The sequence below is a fragment of the Syngnathoides biaculeatus genome, chromosome 20 (assembly GCF_019802595.1).
Source record: "Syngnathoides biaculeatus isolate LvHL_M chromosome 20, ASM1980259v1, whole genome shotgun sequence".
NCBI classification, from domain to species: domain Eukaryota; kingdom Metazoa; phylum Chordata; class Actinopteri; order Syngnathiformes; family Syngnathidae; genus Syngnathoides; species Syngnathoides biaculeatus.
The window spans coordinates 4,785,463-4,805,939 of NC_084659.1; the positions used below are offsets into that span (position 1 = coordinate 4,785,463).

The following is a 20,477-nucleotide window of genomic DNA, read 5'->3' on the forward strand; positions in this document are numbered from 1 at the left end:
GTGCGATAATAGGAACAGGATGTAGACTTTTATTTTGACTCCACTTTTATTTTGAAAGCCAGCACTTTCTCTGTTATTTATACTTTTTCATTCTTTTCAACGTTATTGTGTGTTTAAAAATGTTCATTGTAGGGGGAAAATGCCGTTGAATTGTTGGTGGAAGATCTGAGAAACACAGGAAGTAGGCTGCATGCTTTATTTTGAAGCCACACTTAATGTGTGCCGGGAAGAAATACTTTCTCTTGTGAGATTCCTGGTGGAAGCTACATATTTTGTTCTCCTCCACTTGTTTTCATTGTCTTGTTGTAGAATGTGAATATCAGTGAGTTTAAAACGTTTGCAAAGCGGGTGTAGTCACAGAGGCACGGTGTTGAATGTGTTTCATTAATTTCAAACATAAACTCGCTCGCTGGAGAAGTGGAGACGTTGTCGAGGTCCGTGTGCGTCGTTGGGCGACCATTTATATTGTGCGGTGTGAATGAGAGTTACCAGAAGCTGCATGGTGACCGTGTTCTTGATCTTGCAGAGTTTTGACAGTAATTGTGAAGGGAAATCTATGAACATCCGTGAATGTGTCTCCTTTATAATATAGCTATGTGAGTTGATGCAAGTTTTTTTTTTATATTCTTTTCATTTGTTGCAATGTGATATATTTTCTCTTGTTTGTGAGATTCCCGAGTGTAAGAGTTCTGAGTGTAATTGTTTCCTGTTATAAGTTCCCCAGAAAAAAAAATAATAAATTGAGAACCCCCTGTACCAGAGCCCCCCAGAGTACACCTCCATGATAATGTAATGTAATCCTAATAAAACATTCAGGAAACTACAAAAGAAAGAAATGTTGCTCAATTTACAATAAATAATCCATGAATTGTTTGGTATTCATTTTCACAAGGGCGGTGCGAAAAAGCTGCATGTGACACGAGAGCCACGGGTTGTCCAATCCTGGTCAAGTGGCATGATAAAAAAAAAAAAAAATGTCAACAGGTCCATCTTGTGTCTTGTTAGTCGAGGTGGGGGCATGCTTCTTGCTTCGGGTGCGAGAGGTCCCAGGTTCAAAGACCTCGGCATCTTAAACACTATGAATGTAAAATAGAAATTGAAAAATATAGATTTCTGTTACAGGATGGTGTTTAAAGTACCACAAACCAGAAAAGTCAGACATTTGGATTCACACAAGTATAAAATGGATTCCCTCAGGAAAATAAAATTTGCCACAACTGACAGAGGCAAACATGCAGTGGGGGGAAGGTGCGTTTACACAATTAAATAAAAACCAGATGAGACTGAAAGTCAGAATTAGTCTAGTTGTACACACACACCTGACTTTGGTGTGGGCAGCGTCGGTTTGATTCCTGCTCAGTGATGGTGTCAATTATGTCCCCAGTGACTGACTGGCAACCAGCTCATTGTGTGTACTGTCTTTTGTGTGGTGTGAGCTGGGATGGGCTCCAGCACTCCTGTGACCGTTTTGTGGATAAGTGGCTTAGAAAATGAATGGATCATTTATACCCATAATTGGGAGTGCAAAACCGGAACTCCTTTTATTTTCACACATGCACACTTTTTCACCCCATTAAGAGTGAGAGCATACACAATGACTACAACGACTATGAAGAATAAACCCACAATGCATTGCACATTTAACATGCCAGTAAAGTGTATCCCTTTCTTGGGCAACAGAAGCCGATATTCTCCCCAGGGGCCCAGCGGTTTAGAACCACAGATGAAAAAGAGTTGGCTTGATCTCCGTGTGGGTTTTCTCCAGCCACTCCGGTTTCCTTCCATGCCATGAAAACATCAACGGTAGATTGATTGAAGAGTTTTCATCATCATCATTATCATCATCATCTTCATCATCATCCTCTACCCTTCTTCCCTTTTTAAGTAGTTGTTGATTTATAAATAAAAGATCAAAACACTTCAACCGGAATGAAAGGAGTGTGTAAATGAAGTGCGCAGTGCTGTACATGAATGGCTTTAATGCTGAAACTGGAAATGAAAGATGATCTCTAAAATATTCCTTAAACGTTGACCCAGAAGTGGAGACAATTTTCAAATGATCCTACTTTGCCTGACGATGGCAGTTGGGGGTCTGCAGGATGAGACTTGAGATGCGAGGTGAGGCCTGCAGCCAGACTCTCTCAAGTGCAAGAGGACCAGGAAACCGAGAGAAAGGAAAGGAAAAGCAAACTGAGTGTCCAGGCAGCTTTTTGCCACTAATATTTTATGTTTTTGTTTTTAATGCACTTCGTATCCGACCGTTGAGTTCGGTCTGGATTTGAGTCACCAATTTAGCCGGGAACAGTTTCAAACATCGACACAATTCTCCTATCACCACTTTAAAGGACTAAAACACAATTTAAACATTTTCCAGTTAAACAGTTGAAAGAGGTGGGGCAAGTGGAAACCCCAACATAAACTTGCTCATCAGCCTCATATTCCTTACCTGAGCTTGTTAACAACAAGACGCGTTTGTGATCAATTCGTGGATGTTGAAGAAACGGCGAACGTGAGTAACTTCATAACTTATACGACGAGGGCTGTGAGGACTTAATAAATTTAACAAATCTTATCTCGTATCGTTCGCATCGAAGCTGCTCAGCCCAAGTTAGCCTACCGCGCTAACGTATTGCCTGCGTCGAGTACACAACGAGGACCAAACATCAATTCTCGACTCAACCACAATGGGCCTCAACTACTAGTGAGGGCCATTGTGGTTTGAATCCCCTCCATCCACCTATCCTTTAAATCGCCATATCCTTTATATTTTTAACACAGGTAGTGTGTGATTTGTGTACCTAATGTGCTCTCTGTGTTTATTGTAATTGCTTTCATTTGACCTTAACTTTTACATAGAGTAGGTAGGCTGACTTTGGTTATTTGATTGCTTCTTTTTGATTATCTGCAACCCATTGGGCAGCACATTATTGTGCTACCTGTCGGCCGGTCCCAAGCCCGGATAAATGCAGAGGGTTCCGTCAGGAAGGGCATCCGGTGTAAAACTGTGCCAAACATATATGAGCATTCATCATGCGAATTCTACAACAGTTAGGTCGTGGCCCGGGCTTCTGACACCCGCACACATAAATGTTAATCTACAAGGCATAGGTAGAAATTCAGATAATGTAGGTCGAAGAAAAGAAGAAAAAAGAGGAGGAAAGGGGCTTAGTCAGAAGAAGAAGAAAGGGAAGGCACAAAACCTACAGCTGTATGTAGGGACTTTGAATGTTGGGACTATGACGGGAAAAGCTCAGGAGTTAGTTGACATGATGATTAGGAGAAAGGTTGATATATTGTGCAGCCAAGAGAGCAAGTGGAATGAGAATAAGGCTTGATGTTTAGGTGCAGTGTTTAAATTATTTTATCATGGAGTTGATGGGAAGAGGAGGTACGTACGGGAAAGGAGAGGAATAAAGATTACCCGAAGTAAAACTGAATATATGTGCGTGAATGAGAGGGGCGGACGAGGAAGAGTGAAGCTCCAGGGAGAAGAGATAGTGAAGGTGGATGACTTCAAATACTTGCGGTCAACAATACAGAGCAATGGAGAGTGTGGTAAGGAAGTGAGGAAATGGGTCCAAGTGGGGCGGAACAGTTGGTCTGGTGTTCTATGTGACAGAAGATTATCCGTCAGGATGAAGGGCAAAATTTATAAAACAGTGGTGAGGCCGGCCATGGCGTACGGATTACTGACGGTGGCCCCGAAGAAAAAACAGGAAGCAGAACTTGAGGTAGCAGAAATGAAGATGCTGAGGTTCTCGCTTGGAGTGAGTAGAATGGATACGATTAGAAATGAGCTCATTAGAGGGACAGCCAAAGTTGGATGTTTTGGAGACCAGGTGAGAGAGAGAGAGCAGATTTTGATGCTTTGGACATGTTCAGAGGTGAGAGAGTGTAGTATGTTGGGAGAAGGGTGCTTAGGATGGAGCTGCCAGGCAAAAGAGTGAGAGGAAGACCAAAGAAAAGGTTGATGGGATGTTGTGAGGGAAGACTGGAAGGCATTTGGGGTTAGAACGAGAGATGTATGAGATGGGCTTAAATAGAGAAAGATGACACGTTGTGGAGACCCATCACTGGACAAGCCGAAATAAAAAGAAGAAGAAGATTTTGTTTTTGTGTCTCAACACTAATTCCTCTAGTGTTGTTTTGAGTTCTGTTTTTCACTTGAACTTAAATTTCCAATGAAAGTCAGACCTGAACACTTGTTTCTTTTTTTTTTTTTTTGCAGTCAAACAACATGGTAGTTTCCAGTGCAGCACTTACCTTGTTTGCCCCATCCTTCCTTCCTTCCTAACTCCAATCCTTGTTTTCTTTCTTCCTTCCTTCCCTTCCTTGTTCCAGTGTTTTTTCCTCCTTCCTTCCAACCTTTTTCCCATCATTTTATCCTTGTTTTTCTTCATCAATTCATTCTTTGCTTCCTTCCTTATGTCTTTCCTCTTCCTCCCTGTTTTTTCCCTCTCTTCATCATTTCCTGTTCCCTTCCTTCCTCATTTTGTTGTGTGTTCCCTCCTTCTTTTCTTCCTTCCAACAACAGATCTCTTACGAGCAAGCAACAAAACACTGCCTGTACTCACCCGGTCTCGAACCGGGTACCTGTTGCATGTGACGCAAACATGATAACCACTTCACTATGGAAACTAATGCGCTATACCCTAAGCCCTCTGACTCATGTCATATCTCTTGTCCACTTTCACGCCGTCATAAAAACATGTTACTTTTGTTCACGTCACCATATTGCCAGTCACACAAAGCATTGTTCAATGCTAAGTCCATTGAGACGAAACAAAAATACGTCTTTTAGCACGACACCCAGACATTGTCCGATACCGTTAAACATTTAGAAGGTGATCATAAATGAAGGTACAACGTTAGAGACACTTGGCATAGAGTATCCATATATAATACTGAAGTCGATGTTTTTGCCAATAGGACAGGTTAATCTATAAAATTGTCAATCTTGATCATCACTTGGCGAAACAAGTTGAAGAATTTGCCTGTCACGACCCGGAGACGAACTTGGCCCGTGCCAATGAAATCACCGCATCCTCACAAGTAGACAATCTGACTTGGCATTCCCTCGATTGGGACAGTCCTGGATCATGAAGCATTCTCACTGCAGCCAACAGCTTTATACGTCCAACTTTCGTGGCAGTTTCCACAAAGCTGTGATCGCGTAGTGGTTAGTTGTCTGCTTTGTTGCCACGCAATCCTTGTTTAATTCCAGGTCACAGCAGGTATCAACCCCTCAGTCGCCTTTTTCGATGATGTTATTTGGCGGGCGTGGGACAGTGAAAATTGTATTGATGGGTTTGCAGAAGGGGCAGTTTTGTGAAGGGCTAGTGGCGCAATGGATGACGCGTCTGACTACGGATCAGAAGATTCTAGGTTCAACTTCTGGCTAGCTCGGTTGTGTTTTTTGCACGTGGTATCAAAGCGAGTTCAGAATGATGTTTTCGGTATGTTCACCTGAAATGTCTTCTTTGAAGGTTAGATCACAAATAGATATATTTTTTCTTGATACCTCGAGAACTCCTTTATCAACCGCATCTTCCATTTTAAAGTAATTACATAGCAGAGATGCATCAATTGAATCATGAAATATGTCATTATGCACCAAACGACATGACGAGGTGGACTTTTAAAGGCGGCCGAACAGGTCTTTGAGAGTCAGAATTCTAGCTGATACAGGTGTTCAAATACTTATTTGCCTGTATCACACAAATAAATCACATACACACGTTTTTTTTACATTGGATTTCAGTGTGAAAAAAATTCCATGCTACAATTTCGAATTCGTACTGTGATGGCAATTAATTATTTCCATAATTGTCTTTAGTTCATTTATTTTTGTAATTCTAAAGGGATTCATGCAAATATCAACCATAAGGACTAAAAAAATTAGCTTCCTCCCTGCCGTGACCCGGAGTCGCTGCGGCCACAACACAGAGTACTAACCACTATACAATCACAGTTGTTGAAAGCTGGCAAGGTTGTCTTTCTAAATCTGTCACTATGGCAACAAGGCTGAAACCCTGCAGGATGCTGAGCCAGCACCAGTGAAACTGAAATGTTTTATCTGTATTATCATAATCAAGTGAATCATCTCAACATTTTACTGCATTCCTAAAAATATTCATCAGTATTTCATCCAGAATTCCATTCCAACCGCTTTTGGATAGTGATGAAAAGCAACATTCATGTCACTCCCCAGATTATCATATTGTTTTATTTCATAAATAAACATTGAAACTCTAATTTATGAACAATTAGAGTCATGAGTATATTCTTCAATTAAATATTAACGCTGCAATAACTGTCCTGTGACTACAATAATGTTTGTAACAAAATTTAAAAAGTATGGAAATTCAGACATATGTATGAATTGGGTGGCACGGTGGGCACTGCTGTAAAGCGTTGGCCTCACATTTCTGAGGACCAGGGTTCAATCCCAGGCTCGGCTGTTTGGAGTTTGCATTTTCTTCCCGTGCATGTGTAGGTTTTTCTTTCCTGGCACTCCAGGTTCCTCCCATATTCCCAAATCATGCAACATTAATGTTTCCTCGAGGTGTCATTGTGACTGTTTGTCTCCATGTGCCCTGCGATTGGCAAGCAACCACTTCAGGGTGTTCCCGGGCTCCTTTTCAGAGTATGAAGCCCCCATGCTGAAACCAGGGTTCGAAGCAGGGCCGTTTAGATCTTCAGTCTAACTCCCTCCCAACTGAGATATTTTAGCTTCATGTCTTAAGACCCATTGCCTGGATGCAACTCCATCAAAAGGCCTAAATATCCAAAGCGGTGAATACGACAGATGAAAGAACAACAAAAGCCCATTTGCCAAACCTTTCTATCATAGGGCACAACATGAGGTGCAATCACAACAACGCGAGCAGAACTGCCATAAATCAGGACCCTCAGATCTTGAACTTTTACTTTCTACTGGTTGCAATTCATTTAAAGAGCTGACACAGAAACAGTGAAGGACACGACCAGTGGTGTAATAAGTGCCAGAAAAATACACAGCTATGTATTACATGCCAACATTTGAACAATAGAGGATCCTACAAGCTGTGATTGGCTGGCAAACGGTTCAGCATGTACCCTGCCTCCTGCCTGACAATCGCTGAGAGAGGCTCCAGCACTCATGTGCCCTTTGTGAGGATAACCATCTCAGATAAAAGACACCCAGGCCCTCAATAACCCCAAGTGACATTAATGTCTCCTGCTGGTGCTAATAATAACAACAATAATCATTATAAACAAAAAGATTAACACTTATTCCGAGGTTGAGGTGGACGGGCCTGAGAGGACCAGAAAACAGAGAGAAAGAAGAAAAGCAAACTGAGAATGCAAGCAGCTGTTTGTCAGGGTTTTTCATCAATGGTTTTGTTTTTCTTATCTTAAAACTAATTGTGCGAAAGTTGTTTTGATTTCAGCTTTATGCACTGACTGAAATTGATGGCCGTGGGCCAATGGTTTCGTCCGCTGCCACCATGGGAATACCAAGAACCTCAGGGGAAGGAGTGACAAAGAGTGTTGTGGTTTCACGGTGATAGCCGGAGATGAAGAGCGGGATCAGCAGTTTTTGGTGGGTGACAGAGGAGATGACCTTGCCCTACACCGGTGGGGTTCGTTGGTCTAGAGTTATGATTCTCGTTTCGGGTACGAGAGGTCCCGGGTTCAACTCCCGGACGAGCCCTTCTAAGCTGTCTGTAGTGGCTCAGTATGCTGCAAAATTTTATTTTGCTGTCTTTCTCAAGGTGAAGCAAGTCAGAGTTCATTCTTGTTTAGGGTGGCAGCCAAATGATCATTGAGTTATGTGGTTATGTCCTTCATTGTTGTTGATGAGTTATGAAGTATGAATGCTCTTCTGTGTTGCTTGTTGTTCTTGGGGAACACTTCCCGAGGAGAGAAGGACTGAAAGAGGTCCCGGTGTTCAAATTCCCAACAAGCTCTCTTTGGAAGTGTCAACAGCCAGGAATCCTTTGCCGTCGTCACACAGTGGCCAGTATGACAAGTGATCATCTTTTTCATTTATGTGGGCCTTGTTCTTTAGATATGCTTCTCGATTACCTGTGACCTTGAGGAGTCCAGTTTTCAAGTCCCAGAAAAACCCTTTTGCCCAAATTTCCATAAGCTGAGAAAGGTTTTGTCTGCTTCACCTTTTTGCAGTGAGAAATACACAATCTCTGAAGTCCTTCCACACGTCAGCCATGCCTTCACAGCGCCGTGTCACTGCACTCATTTACAGCAACAGAGATTCTATTGAAGATAATATTCCCACCTTATGTTTAAAAGATTGGAACAACGAGTCAACTAACTCTCTTTTATGTGTGATGTGACCTGGAAATGATGGTGGCGGCCTTCACTGTTCAACTATATTGTGTGAAAAGTGACTGCTGTGCAGCCAATTTGGATTTGAGTTCGTTCACTTTCCTAATTCTCAGCTTGCTTTTCGGCGGAATGTCAGTGTCGTATTTTCCATAAACATTTCGAAGATGCCGTTCCACAATTCACTTCACTGACAGATGAGGCATACGCACTTCAACAATGACATCGTGAAAAAAACGTCCGCCTCACATTCCGTATGAAAGTGATCCGCTTTTGCATTCTTTATGGCAGCATCCATACTCACGTTTGAGAAGATTTCTTAAGCGAGGGCTGAAAATATGGCGGGACTCGCTGACAGCGTGTTTTCCTGTACTGTCGTTGTTCGCACATGCGCGGTGAGCTAAAGTTAAAAAAAAAAAAAGTACAACTAATAGGTTTTTTTTTTCTCGGCACGCCGTGGCAATCAAGCACAACTGCCTTGTGATTGACTGGAAAGTATTAACCTTTTTAACACATGGTATGTCATGTGACTATTGTCAAGGAAAAACTCTAATAGGGGCTCGTCCGGGATTTGAACCCTGGACCTCTCGCGCCCAAAGCGAGAATCATACTCCTAGCCCAACGAGCCACAAAAGTTAATGCTTGACACTCATTTTCGAAGGATTCTACAAGACCAGGAGGACGCAACCCACATTTCTTGATTTTTTTCGCGCCGCTCTCGTGGCTTGCTCGAGCTTTTTCAAAAATGGATGAAATTGGAAAAAAGTTGGGGGAGGAAGATAAATTTTTGATTTTAATATGGTTTCTGTGAGAGGTGAAATATTAAACAAAATTATTATACTTCATTCCCAACCTGATGGTGGCGGTTGAGGTCTGCAGGATGGGACTTGAGATGTGAGGTGGGGGCCCTAAGAGGTGAGGTGAGCACCCAGACATTCTCGAGTGCAAGAGGACCAAGAAAGAGAGAAAGAAAACATGAAACTCGGCATGTGGGTAGATGTCTGGCTTTTCATCAATTATTTTTTTCTTTTATCCTAACACTTGTTTTTGGTGATTTCAACTTTATACATCGACCAAAATTAATGGGCCTGGACCAATGGTTGAGCTGGACTGCCACCATGGGGAAAACAACAGTAGGTTCAAGACCCCACTCAAACTCACTGCTGTTGTGTCCATGAGCAAGACACAGATACCCTGAACTGCTCCCCAGTTGCTCCAGTGTGTTCCACGAACAAGTGTGTGTGTTTACTGTGATGAGTAAAATGCAGACAACAAATGTTGTGTACATGCTTGCAGGTTCATGAAAATAAAGATGAGTTTTCTTTTTCCTCATGAAGACCTGATGACTTCTTCTTCCTGGATGTGACTCTCTTTTCCTCCATCCATCCATCTATTTTCTTTGCTGCTTATCCTCACAAGGGTCACAGGGAGTGGTGGAGCCAATTCAACACAGGGAGGTCCAGGATTGAACCCAGGACCTCAGAACTGTGAGGCCAGGGCTTGCCACCTGATCCACTGTAGCACCCATACCAATTCTAGAAACATCAATATTTGAATCAGAGTGAGCACAGACCTGGGTAAATATTTTCACATGAAAACTGAAACTTTTGTGTACCTGTGTGTGTGTCTGTGTGCTTTTGTGCGTGTGTGTGCGTGTGTGCATTTGTGTGTGTGTGTGAGCCACACACCCCCTATCGTGTTGATCAGGACAATATGGAGGAGAGAATCTGACCACAAACTGAACAGGGAAAACATTTCTCTTGTGCCATTTGGTTTTCCAGGTAAAAGATTTCCCGCAAAGATAATTTCCATCGCTTGTTGTGAGTGTGACGTGTGAGTTTAGATCTTTCATCATCTCTTCATGGGTGATGAGAGTGCGACATCATCATTTTTAATGGGGAAAATGTCTTTTATATACGGTACAAGCAAATTGAGTCAAATTCACTGTTTTAACAAGTGTCATTTATTAAAGATCACAAATACACTACTACTCAATCATTCATTTCTTATTTGATGTTGACATCACTAAAATATTTGACAAAAAACATAATTTTAGGTCCAAGTGTGGGTCCATATTTGAATCCCTTTTTTTAAAAAATTTTCTGGAAATTAAAAGAACAATACAGCTTACTTGAGTTTCCAAATGGGTTTGTTCAAGTTTGCTTTATATCATACATTGCTGTCATCTGTCATTGCACCAAAGGAACAACAGCTCGTACCCAAAAATTATTTCAATCACTTATTTAATATGTGGAAAAATCTATTAACTTGTGTGTAAAACCACGGTGGGCGTGTGCACTTCCTTGCAGGCTTCATGCATGAACCCAAAAACTGTCAACAATTAACACCAACATTTATGCATTCTTTACTCTTGCTGGCTTTAACCTCTGAAATATTACTACAATTAGCCCAACATTTTATATGGATCAAATAAGGGCAGCACGGTGGGGTACCTGGAGAGCGTTGGTCTCACAGTTCTGAGGATCACGGGTCAAATTCTGACCGTGTCTAGTTTGCCTGTTGTCCCTGTGACTGGGTGGGTTTTCTCAGGGCACTCCTGTTTCCTCCCACATCCCAAAAACACAATTGGAGACTCTAAATTGCTATTGACTGTTGTCTGTTTCCATCTGCCCTGCGATTGGCTCGCAACCAGTTGAGGGTGGAGGCTGCCTCCTCCTTGAAGATTGCTCAGATTGGCTCCAGCAATAATCCTACAACTCTGTTGAGGCTCAGCGGAAAAGAAAATGGATAGATTGATATTTGTGAGTTGGATTTCAATGTTGAAAAATGACATTAGAAATTTTAATTCATACTCTGATGGCAATGAATTACCTCTATATTTGTGTTTTGTTTACGTTTGGCACTTTCAGGCCACTGTAGTGACCGAATGCAATTCCAGCAAGAGAAGAAGTTTGCTGGTCCTGCTGACTGACAGGACACGAGCAACAATTTCAGTTGTGTCAAACTGGAGTTGCGTGAGGTCCTTGTTGGGAAACAAAGCTGCTCGGATTGTTTGCCATGAAGAAGAGCCCCATGAAAACCAAAGGATAACATCAACTATCTCCCCGTCGGGGAATCGAACCCCGGTCTTCCACGTGACAGGCGGAAATACTGTCCACTATACTAACAATTGCCCTTGTTTCCTGGGAATAGATGGTCTCCGCTGTTGTAGATGAGGTGCTGGTCACATTGGACATGTTGAGTCGAATGCTCCCATAATATAATATTGTTTGAAAATAATCTATTAATATTCTAACTCTTTCCAAAGTTGTGGTAATCAGAAACAGCTAAAAAAAAAAAATGAATATGGTAGTAGAAAACTCACTTGATTTCAGGTGTCACACATATATTAATTAATCACTTGGAAATAATTTTTTCAGAGGGGAAATTATTGGATAAATTTAGATATAAAAATATATCTATTTTACGTTTCTTAATACGTTGTTACATTTTTATTTCTAGAAGTGGTGCATTTGGAGTTGTCATTTGCTGTAAGATATAATTATCAAAATTTTATCAAAAAAATGGTGAGTCTCGATGAGTTTCACTTTTTGAATTGAAATGAAACTTTTGACATCATTATCATTTATTGAGATGTGCCATGATGGAAACTTGTGGAATGTGTTTTTCAACTTTGGATAATGGCATCAATCCTCATTAATGTCCTGAATAGGAGGGACCTAAGTGAACAGAGTGATTTTTTCATGAACTGGTCTACTAAGGAACTGAAGACTGATTTGTTTGGTTGTGATCTGCCAAGTATGAGTACGATGAGTGATTCGTTTCACAGAGGAACGACATACTCCGCAGTGAGCGTACTCATGAGAGTGATTGCTAAATCCTCACTGAATACTGGTGAGAGGTCACGATATTCTTGTGGAACTGGAGAGAGGTCTACTGGGTCAGCAGCAGGGGGAGCGTCTTTGGAGGCTGTAACAGCAGAAAGCAAGCAGTGGCAGCGACAGCGAGGACTTCATCCACTTGTAGTTCAATGAGTAGAGTCGATTGTGGGCTTGTGAATTTGAAGCTAGGGAATACCAAGAACCACAGGCATCTCAGAGGAAGGAATGACAAAGAGGGATATGCTTTCAGGGTGATTGCCGGACATGAGGAGTGCTATCGGCACAGTTTGGTGGATGGCAGGTGACTCAATCATCCAGGGCCACGAAACTTTACAGGGACGGTGACTGATGTGGCTCGTTGATCAAGAGGTATGATTCTCACTTTGGGTTTGAGAGGTCCTGGTTTCAACTCCTGGACAAGCCCAGCTATGCCATCTGTAGTTGCTCAGTATGCTGCAATAACACAAGTTGCTCATTTGCTCAAGGTGGCCCTTGGAGCAAGCAAAGTGGTCATTGAACATTCCTGTGTTGGTTGAAGGCAAACGATCCTTGTTTGGGTGCCAGCCAAATGATTAATGAGATATGCGATTATCTCCATCATTTAAAACACCCTTGTTGCCCATAAAGGAAATGAAATGTATAAAAGTTAATCAACAAGGCGATGTATTTGCAATACTGCTTAATGTGTGAAAGTCTGTGGATGAAAAGTTGCAGTGTGAGAATGTGGCAAGAAAGTGATTACAGCAGATAGCGTGCTAGAACGGAATGTTCTCGACGGTTGGGTGGTGATGACCACAATCAGCAGGTGTGGGGCGACGCGACGCTTGACCCAGGTGACGCTTGACCCAGACCTAGAGGGAGACGGGAGCAACAAAACATCAACAACCTCAGGCGGGAGGAGTCGGCCCACCATCCTGCGGACCAAAAAAGACCAATGAGAGAGCGCTAAGGATAACTGCAGGAGACACATAACCAATAGTGAATTAGTAGATTGTACTTTTAAATTGTCCTGGGCAACTCGGATGTGGAGTACGTCGGCTGGAGGGAACGGAGACGTACAGGGTTGGATTGAGAGGGACCCGAGACCCAGGCTTTTGTTGAAGGAATAAATCCACTCGCGTGTGAAAACGCCGGCTTCCTGGTCCTTTCTTTGCAGAACGAGCGCGCAAATTGTTGGATGAGTGGTGGTCGAGTAAGGTCACAATTTGGTGTGAGATGATTAACGGACTTTTGTATTGATCTAAAAATAATATCCAACAATTCTTGGTGACCCCGACGTGATGCAAGAAAGGTAAAGAAGTCTGGGACTTAGCGAAAACCACAGAGTTTGACAAGGAATGAAGTCACGTGCTCTTCTTTGTGGGTTCTTGTTCTTGGGTTATATTCTCAAGGCGAGCAGGATTGCATGAGGTCCAGGGTTTGAAATTTCCAATAAGATCTCTGGAAATTTCAACAGCCAGTATGACAAGTGATCATGTTTTTCATTTCCGTGCACCTTGTTCTTGCAGTAAGATCCTTGAGGAATTGGGGCTGTGAGAAGTGTAGTTTTCAAGTCCCAGAAAAAAACTTGGGGGTCTTGTGAGGATGTCATGGTTAGAGGGGCATGTGAGACATGTCAAATAGTAACACAAACACATTCAAAAGGTTTCTTGAACAAATACCCATAGAATTTTCAACACTGTTGACCTCATGGGATTCCCGACCACTTGATGAGGCCGTAGCGCAAATAAAGCACCATGAAGATTTGGACCATGTGGAAATTAATTGGCTGCAAGGCTTCATTTGGGTACACATGTTATCCATTGCACCATTTGCCTCACGGTGGCTGAAAGCCCCCCTCAAGCCCATCTTAAGGACTGTCACTGTCCCACGCAAATTTCAAACCTCAGGACTAAAGAAATTAACTCCTGGAATTTGGTGCTGCTGTGACTCGAATTTGAACCAGGGTTGCTGCAGCCACAACACAGTGTACTAAGCACAATATCATCATGTCGGTGCGGGACGAACATGCAAACTCCACACAAACAGGGATGGGATTGACCCATGTTCTCAGAACTCCGAGGCCAATGCTCAACAGCTGCAACACCGTAAAGTCCTTGCTCACACCCAGTTTTGAAACAAGTACCAGGCACACATCAGCAGTGTTAATCAATGGAAATGTCCACTCTCCTTAAGATTTACAACATGAGCAAAAAAAAAAAACAAATAAAATAAATAATACAGCTCCTTGACAAGCAAGAAAGAAAAAAAAAAAGCTTGTTTCCACCCAGTCTCGAACCGGGGACCTTTCACGTGTGAGGCGAACGATATAACCACTACACTATGTAAACTACTGTACTGTTGAAAGCTGAAACATGAAACTCTAGTTCAGAGTAACACTTCTCAGTTATTTTCAGCAGTTGCTTCACGAAGACAAACATCAACAATGAAATTTTGAATGACGACAAAGTTGGAAGAAGTGGACATTTGGACTTTCACCCTATAACTTCAAATTTACAACTCAGTGACAAATGAAACATTTCTGACAAAAGCAGAATTCAGTCCGTTGCACAAGCGAAGTGGCTCAGTAATATCTCGCGTGCAGATCTCACTCGTCCCACAGTTTCAAGTCGTGTGTGCAGCGATCACTTCATAAGTGGTAAGTTTAAGAGCCTAGTATTGCACTTTGACCATATCCTCCTACCGCTATTTTTACATGTATGTGTTGTTTGCTGTGTTTTATATTACAAGACTAACGGTGTTTGATAGGTCTACATGTACATGTACATCCAACTCGGCCAGTTTAGGATACAAACGTAAGAATGTGTGTTGTGCGTTTGCTGTCTGTTTACTCTCTGTAAACGTCAAATTATTTTTAAGAAGGAAATATACTGTATATATATTAAAAACAACACGAGTATGCATGTAGTACCTACCACCTACCAGGGCATCATTCACGCTAGCCCTAATACAACAGTAGCGGCTCTCTATATGCTGACATTTGAGTAAGGCAAATGTGAACAAATAGAAAGCCGCTACTGTTGTATTAGGGCTAGTATTACTATTAGGGCTACATTCAGACATTCACGCTATAATTTGTTCGTACTTAGTCATTTACACTTTGTACATTTTAATTATTGTCACATTACTTAATGCTCCTTCAAATAAATTTAAAAGATGGTGTAATATTTATTTGTCATGGATCTTTTTCCCTAATCGGTCCGATTTGTCGGACCTGAAAAAGCCATAATGGCTAAGCAGAAACAACAACAACAACAGTGAGTTACGCACTTTGTCCCGGGTGATTACAAGTTACTTACTCGGGCAACGATTAAAACCTTTTCTTCAGACAACGTTTTGCAGAGGACACTCTGAATCCACCCGCTTACAAAGTAATTGTAAGCCTCCAAGGACTTGCAGGCCTTCAATCTGTGGGTGACTCAGGCTGTTGGTTGTAAGCACCAAGTAGTTCACAATGTCGGGGTATTCCACTCTCGGCCAACTTTTTTCAGTCGCAAAATCAGCCTTCGATAGACTATACGGGTCCAGATCCTCACATAAATTGATTTTCTGCCTGTAGTAGGGTTTCAGATCAGCCGACAGATCCTCGAAATACTTGGAAAACGCCATAGAAAGTGCAGATACAATGAACGCGATGCTGGTATGTAGACAAACTTTAAGAACTGTTTACAACCTCCGAAAATGGCCGACACATGAAAAATTCTTACCCACAATGCACTTGTTCTGAAGTTGTGCAAGTGACCTATTGTCAAATTCAAGGTCAAGATGTTCAAGCTTGGTGGGACTCTGGCTCGCAAGTGACAATTATTGATGAGGAATGGAAAGAAATGTATTCTGCCAGACACAAAACTCAGAGACATTTCAGAAATTTTGGACAGAGTGGGCCCTTTAGACACAGTAATAGCCAATGGAGAGAACATGTCGTATGTGGGCTGGGGAGAGGCAACCTTTAGTTTAGCTTCAGGGGACGCTCCCACCACTTCAGTGAACGTCCGTAGTCTCGTAATGAAAGGTGACAAGCTTGTCCAACCAATCATTGGATCTAATGTTATTGAGCTGATCATAGTCAATGAACTAAAACAATCTAATGCCACTGACAGAAAATGCCCAAGACAAATGGTGACAACAGCATTTCCCAATCTTGAACTCGAACAAGCACAGTTGGCTGGAAGAACTGTCATTGTCCAAAACATTCAAGCTTTATATCCTGCCTCCATATTAGAGGGTGCTCGACCTCCACCTCCTGTTTGCTTGAGCCACGTCCGACTCGAACAAAACAAAACAACGGACCAATGGGACCCACAAGTCAATTTGAGTCACCTCAGTAACCACAGTGGCCAGAGAAAACCCACACAGGCACAGGGAGAACATGCAAACTCTACACAGATGTGGGCAGGATCGAACCTGTGTCCTCAGAACTGTGAGCCCATCGCTTTACCAGCTGATCCACCATTCCACCGACACACCATCCTATAACAGAAATCTATATTTTTCGATTTTATGTCATCATATTTTATATTCATTGTTTTCAATACCGAGGTCTTTGAACCTGGGACCTCTCGCACAATCAGCAAGAATCATGCCCCCCGACCAATGGACCACAAGATGACACCTTTGCTTTCATGTCGCATCTTCCAAGTGAAAATGATGACCACAAGTAAATGTTATCTTTATTGAACATGGATCAATATCTTTCTTTTGTACTTTCTTTAACAATTATAAGGATTATATTGAAGAATCCCTTATGTAAAGTGCAATGCACTGTGGGAAAGGGGTTTTGCAATTGATTTTCATTTTTCCTGTGAGGGATTGTAACAGAAATCAAATGAGTGTCAGTGCACAAAACCAACAAAGCAAAGTATTAACCTCTTTGACACATAGTTTTAAGCATGCAACAGTTGGAAATTGTCAAGGAAGAACTGTAATTAGGGCTCATCCAGGATTTGAACCCGGGACCTCCCGCACCCAAAGCGAGAATCATACTCCTAGACCAACGAGCTAGCACATGTTAATGTTTTTAGAATCATAGAATCAGACCAGGAGGAGGCAACCCACATTTCTTGAGGTGGAGCATTTTCAAAAATGGATGAAAATTGGAAAAAGATGGGGAGGGAAATATTTTTTTGTTTTTGAGATGGTTTTTGTGGAAGGAGAAATATTACACATAATTATTCTACTTCGTTCCCTGCCTGACGGTGGCGGTTGAGGTCTGCAGGATGGGACTTGAGATGTGAGGTGGGCGTCCTAAGAGGTGAGGTTTGCAGCCAGAATCTCGAGTGCAAGAGGACAAAGAGAGAAAGAAACCATGAAACTGTGATGAGTAAAATGCAGACAACAAATTTTGTGTACATGCATGCATGTTCATGAAAATAAAGATGAGTCTTCTATTTCCTCATGAAGACCTGATGACTTCTTTCTCCTGGAGGTGTTAGTGGTGACTCTCTTTTCTTCATCCATTCATCCATCCATTTTCTTTGCTGCTTATCCTCACGAGGGTCAAGGGGAGTACTGGAGTTGATTCCAGCTGTCAACGGGCAGGAGGCAGGGGACACCCTGAACTGGTTCCCAGCCAATCACAGGGGATATTGAGACAAACAGCCACAACACAATCACACCTCGGGGCAATTTAGAGTGTCCAATTAATGTTGCTTGTTTTTTTGGGATGTGAGAAGAAAAGCCACGCAAGCACGGGGAGAACATGCAAACTCCACACAGGGAGGTCCGGGATTGAACTCAGGACTTTCCACCTTATCCACTGTACCACCCATACCAATTCTAGAAACATCAACATTTGAATCAGAGTTAGCACAGACCTGGGTAAATATTTTCACATGAAAACTGAAACTTTTGTGTACCTGTGTGTGTGTCTGTGTTTGTGTGCTTTTGTGCATGTGTGTGCATGTGTTTGTGTGCTTTTGTGCATGTGTGTGCGTGTGTTTGTGTGCATTGTGTGTGTGGTGTGTGTGTGTGTGTGTGTGTGTGGTGTGTGTGTGTGTGTTGTGTGTGTTGTGTGTGTGTGTGTGTGTGTGAGCCACACATCCCCTATCGTGTGGATCAGGACAATATGGAGGAGAGAATCTGATCACAAACTGAGCAGAAAAAAGGTTTCTCTCCAGTGTGTCTTCTCTTGTCCCATTTGGTTTTCCAGGTAAAAGATTTCCCACAAAGATAATTTCCATCGCTTGTTGTGAGTGTGACGTTTGAGTTTAGATTTTTCATCATCTCTTCATTAGTGATGAGAGTGCGACATCATCATTTTTAATGGGGAAAATGTCTTTGATATTCGGTACAAGCAAATTGAGTCAAATTCACTGTTTTAACAAGTGTCATTTATTCAAGATCACAAATACACTACTACTCCATCATTTGCTTATTTGATGTTGACATCACTAAACTATTTGACAAAATACATAGTATTCAAAGTATGGGTCCATATTTGAAAACGTTTTTTTTTTCAAGAAATTTTCTGGAAATTAAAAGAAGAATACACCTTGCTTGAGTTTCCAAATGGGTTTGTTAAAGTTGGCATTATATCATACATTGCTGTCATGTATCATTGCACCACATGAACAACAGCTCGTACCCAAAAATTATGTCAATCACTTATTTAATATGTGGAAAAATCTATGAACTTGTGTGTAAAACCACAGCGGGTGTGTGCCACGTCCTTGCAGGCCTCATGCATGAACCCAAAAATTGTCAACAATCAAGACCAACATTTATGCAATTTTTACTCTTGGCGACTTTAACCTCTGAAATATAACTACAATTAGCCCAACAATTTATCTGGATCAAATAAGGGCAGCACGGTGGGGTACCTGTTGAGCGTTGGTCTCACAGTTCTGAGGATGAAAAGTAGTTTCTTTCAGCGTGTCCCTTGTGGGGTCGCCACAGAGTATCATCTCAGATGAACGCACATATATGTCTGGCACAATTTTTACACCGGATGCGCTTCGTGACGCAACCCTTCTCAGGGAGTGGAGGCCCCAGTGGGATATGAACCCACAACCCCTGGATTACCAAAACAGTGCTCTACCCACTGAGCTACAGGACCTCACATTTCTGAGGATCACGGGTCAAATTCTGACCCAGGCCTCATGCATGAACCCAAAAATTGTCAACAATCAACAACAACATTTATGCAATCTTCACTCTTGGCGGCTTTAACCTCTGAAATATTACTACAATTAGCTCAATATTTTATATGGATCAAATAAGGGCAGCACGGTGTGGTACCTGCAGAGCGTTGGTCTCACAGTTCTGAGGATCACGGGTCAAATTCTGACCCAGGCTGTGTCGAGTTTGCATGTTGTCCCTGCGACTGGGTGGGTTTTCTCAGGGCACTCCTGTTTCCTCCCACATCCCAAAAACACAATTGGAGACTCTAAATTGCTCTTGACTGTTGTCTGTTTCCATCTGCCCTGCGATTGGCTCGCAACCAGTTGAGGGTGGACGCTGCCTCCTCCTTGAAGATTGCTCAGATTGGCTCCAGCAATAATCCTACAACCCTGGTGAGGCTCAGCGGCTAAGAAAATGGATAGATTGATATTTGTGGGTTGGATTTCAATGTTGAAAAATGACATTAGAAATTTTAATTCATACTCTGATGGCAATGAATTACTTCCAAGTTTGTGTTTTGTCTATTTGTTTTTGTAATTTTAATATTTTCTTTGTTTGTTTTGTGGTTTTTGGAAGGTGAAAATGTTTCACGATTTATTACATTTGGCACTTTCAGGCCACTGTAGTTACGAATGCAATTCCGGTGAGTGAAGCAGTTTGCTGGTCCTGCTGACAGATAGGACATGAGCAACAATTTCAGATGTGTCGAACTGGAGTTGTGTGAAGGCCTTGTTTGGAAACAAAGCTGCTCGGCTTCTTTTCCGTGAAGAAGAGCCCCACGAAAAACAAACCAATAAGATTATCCATCTCCCCGTCGGGGAATCGAACCCCGGTCTTCCGCGTGACAAGCGGAGATACTGTCCACTATACTAACGAGGAGACTCTTGCACTTCTTTCCTGGGAACAGACGGTCTTCGGCTGAGTGTTTTTTTTCAATTTTAGTTTTTTGTAGTCAAGGAACTGTTGAACATGAGGTTCTGGTCACACTGAACATGTTGAGTCGAGTGCCACCATAGTAAAATATTGTTTGAAAATATTCTGTGCGCGTTAACTCTTTCCAAAGTTGTGGTAATCAGACACAGCTAAAAAAAAAAAAGAATATGGTAGTAAAAACTCACTTGATTTCAGGTCTCACACATATATTAATTAATCACTTGGAAATATACTTTTCAGAGGGGAAATTACTGG

At 42.1% G+C, this 20,477-nt stretch overlaps 1 non-coding gene across 1 annotated transcript; it reads right to left on the reverse strand.

The window, feature by feature from the left end:
- Positions 1-20,096: 20,096 nt before the first annotated feature.
- On the reverse strand, positions 20,097-20,168 carry trnad-guc (transfer RNA aspartic acid (anticodon GUC)). The gene has a single exon. It is a non-coding gene; the product is annotated as a tRNA-Asp (tRNA).
- Between the last annotated feature and the right edge of the window lie 309 nt (positions 20,169-20,477).